Here is a 3,441-nt window from a genome sequence, read left to right as displayed (position 1 = left end):
GGGGAGGGGGCCGCGGGCGAAGCCTGCGGCGCGGGAGGGAGGAGGGCGGCCGGCCGGCGGCGAGAGGCGCGGGAAGGCGGGGACCGGCGTTGTCTCGACCTCTGCAGCCCTCGCGGCCCCCGCCGCCGCCGCGTTCCCTCAGTCACTGCGTCAACCCCCGCTGGGCCGCGGAGACCTCATCGCTGTCCGCGGGGGCCTGGCGGTGCGCGATTGCTGCGGAACCGCGGGACTGCACCGCCGCTTACCCTTCTCTGAGCGTTGCCTGAGCTGGCTGCGAGCGCATCGGGGAGAGGTGGGCTGGCTCCTCCCCTGCCGCTGGAAGGATGCCCCCGCCGCTGCCTCCGGCTCCCGGGGCTCGGGAGGTGGGCTCTTCCAGCCGGTCTCCCAGCGATCCTCTCCGGGCCTAGATACCCGGCCGAGGGCCCCAGCGAGCTTGCCTGGCTCCCGGCTCTCTTCTCCCTCCGTGCCATCCGTTTGTAACGTCTTTTCACGTCCCTCGGTCCCTCCGCCCCCCATCCTCCGCCCAACTGTGAAAAGAAGCTTTTGTATTTCTTCTTTGTATGTTTGTCGAGGTTGGCGGTGCTGAGCTTTGTCTTAGAAGCAGGCGTTCGGGGGCCGGGGTCGTCTTCTCCACCCGCGGTTTTTTGAGCTGCAGATTATTACCCTCCCCCAGCGCTGTGTTCCTCTTTTGAAATTTACGCATCTTCTGAAGGGAGTGAAAGGGCTCTTCGCTCCCGGAAGAGAGAGGTTTGGTTTTGGTTTGATATGCGAGACTTAAATATTGGAAAAATTAAGGGATGGCGGTTGTATGGATGTGTACACTTGTAAAAAAAAAACTACCTAGCTCTACGCAGAAGAGGGCATTTAATTGTGCGTTTTTTATATTCCAGTTTTTAAATAGTGATCAGTAGCGACTGTAAGCTTTTCTTTTTCTATCAGTTGAATAAATCAGCTGAAATGCCGGTTTTCACCTAGGTGGTGTAATTTAAATGCTAGTATGTAAAAACGATTCCTAATAAGAATTTGTAGTATTAAGGGTGAAATTTGAAACCTTCCCAGTCTTTGATGTGATACATTTATCCTGGCGACCTTCGAAGCTCTCTCAGCCTTTGATATGATACATTTGAGGTGTGAAGAATAAGCTTAGTTATTTTACATAATGGGATGTAGAAAGCAGAAACGCAATTTCAGATCACTTGTCTTATTCATCGGTGGATTGTAAAAGTGGAATATTGCAAGGAATGATGATTTTAAAGTTTCTACTCAAGAAGCAAATTATTTGAATATCTATTTCCCTTTTACAATGCTACAGTTGATCTATATGTGCTAGTTACATCTTTTAAAAATTGAAGCCGGCCTGTCGGGGTGGCCAGGTCGGCGCGGTGGCTCACGCCTGTAATCCCAGCATTTTGGGAGGCTGAGGCGGATCGCCTGAGGTCAGGAGTTTGAGACCAGTCTGGCCAACATGGTGAAACCCTGTCTCTACTAAGAATATGAAAATTAGGCCAGGCACGGTGGCTCACACTTCTAATCCCAGCAGTTTGGGAGGCCAAGGCAGGTAGATCACGAGGTGAGGAGTTCAAGACCAGGCTGGCCAAGATGGTGAAACCCTGTCTCTACTAAAAATACAAAAAACATTAGCCGGGCGTGGTGTCAGGCCCCTGTAATCTCAGCTGCTCGGGAGGCGGAGGCAGGGTAGTTGCTTGAACCCAGGAGGCGGAGGTTGCGGTGAGCCGAGATCACACCACTTCACTCCAGCCTGGGTGAAAGTGAAACTGTCAAAAGAAAGAAAAGAAAGAGCTTAGATTTACTAGTTTTTGGGGTTTTTTAGTATAGCTTTTGCTTGAGACTTTTTTTGTTGTTGTGCAGATTACTTGATAGGTCTGGGATTTTAGTGTTTGACATTGTTTTCATTTGTTCTAGGTACCAACATGATCTCTTACTAAAAACTATTTTCTCCTTTAGATAGAGGAATGTCAACTATGATCTTTTTTTTTTTTTCTTTTGAGACAGTTTCCCTCTTGTTGCCCAGGTTGGAGTGCAAAGGTGTGCTCTCAACTCACCACAACCCCTGCCTCCCAGGTTTAATTGATTCTCCTGCCTCAGGCTCTGGGATTACAGATGCCTCAGTAGCTGGGATTACAGGCATGCACCACCACACCCGGCTAATTTTGTATTTTTAGTAGAGACGGGGTTTCGCCATGTTGGCAAGGCTGGTCTTGAACTCCCAACCTCAGGTGATCTGCCCCCCCTCGGCCTCCCAAAGTGCTGGGATTAGAGGCGTGAGCCACTGCACCCGGCCTAACTATGATCTTTATTGTACACTTTGAGCTTTCTGAGAAGAGCAGGGCCCTATTTTATCTGCAGGACTTTCTTTCCTCAGTTCCTGGCATAGAGCAGATACTCAGTAAATGCTTGAATGATGTTGATAAAGCCATACCTAGAATTACCCACTTTAACAGGAACTTTGTAAGATTCTTCTCCTTCCATTTAAAAAAAAATTGTAAATTACTAAAGACAAAGTACTTAATAGAACACATGTGTGTCTTTCTTTTTTTCTTTCTTTCTTTTTTTTTTTTTTTTTTTTGAGACGGAATCTCGCTCTGTTGCCCAGGCTGGAGTGCAGTGGCAAGATCTCCGCCCACTGCGACTTCTGCCGCCCGGGTTCAAGCGATTCTCCTGCCTCAGCCTTCTGAGTAGCTGGGATTATGCCTGGCCACATGTGTATCTTTCTGGAACTTACGTTATTCAATCATTCAGTAAGCAAACATTGCACGCCAGCAATGGGAGGCACAATATTAGGTGCTCGAGAGTGCAGATGTGTATACTGTATTATAAATAAACATTTTCAGTATGTTTGCTAGGTAAACGTCCCCTAAAGAGAATCAGGTTAGAGGTGTGGTTTAGTGTTTGTGCTGATTTCTCCCTAGAGCACATCTCTCCTGTATCTAGGAATTTGACTAAAGCTGTTTTCTTCACTTAGGGTGTAATCCTCTTAAGTTAGTTTTGATTAGAATGTTTTTAATTGCTCGGAATCACCTGTATTTTCTTACTGGTTACATTTTTTCTGATGTTTCTCCTGAGGTTTTCATTGTGTTTTATTTCTGCCGCTTAAGTAACCTAAGAATACCTTCGCTCAGAAACTGTGTTATGCTGCCACCACCAGGCTGTTTTTCATATCTTTTATTAGAGAAATACTAAGAAATAGAAATATGCTCATTGCATCTGCTACCTTGAGTTACCTTGAGTGTGTGCAGTTAGAACAGTTAATACTTAAAGAGAAGTTGTAATTCGAATTTAGACCCCGCTTTATTAGAGTGCTTCTGTAATGGTAGATGAGTGTTCTGGTAGTTGAAATAATACACAAAACCAAAGGTTTTTTGATTTTCAAAACTCTTTTCTTTTCTTTTTTTTTTTTTTTTTTTGAGACGGGGTCTCGCT

General features: G+C 46.6%; 1 protein-coding gene across 1 annotated transcript in view; it reads left to right on the top strand.

Moving 5' to 3' along the window:
- Positions 1–140: 140 nt before the first annotated feature.
- The window catches only part of MKRN1 (makorin ring finger protein 1), a 19,959-nt gene continuing 16,658 nt past the window's right edge, over positions 141–3,441 (top strand). The window contains exon 1 of the mRNA XM_017891067.1: positions 141–292. The gene's annotated coding sequence lies outside the window, so the exon portion shown is untranslated. The remainder of the gene's footprint in view (positions 293–3,441) is intronic.

The sequence above is a fragment of the Rhinopithecus bieti genome, unplaced genomic scaffold, assembly GCF_001698545.2.
Source record: "Rhinopithecus bieti isolate Rb0 unplaced genomic scaffold, ASM169854v2 scaffold_20175, whole genome shotgun sequence".
NCBI classification, from domain to species: Eukaryota; Metazoa; Chordata; class Mammalia; order Primates; family Cercopithecidae; genus Rhinopithecus; species Rhinopithecus bieti.
This window is presented reverse-complemented; position numbering and strand designations above follow the sequence as displayed.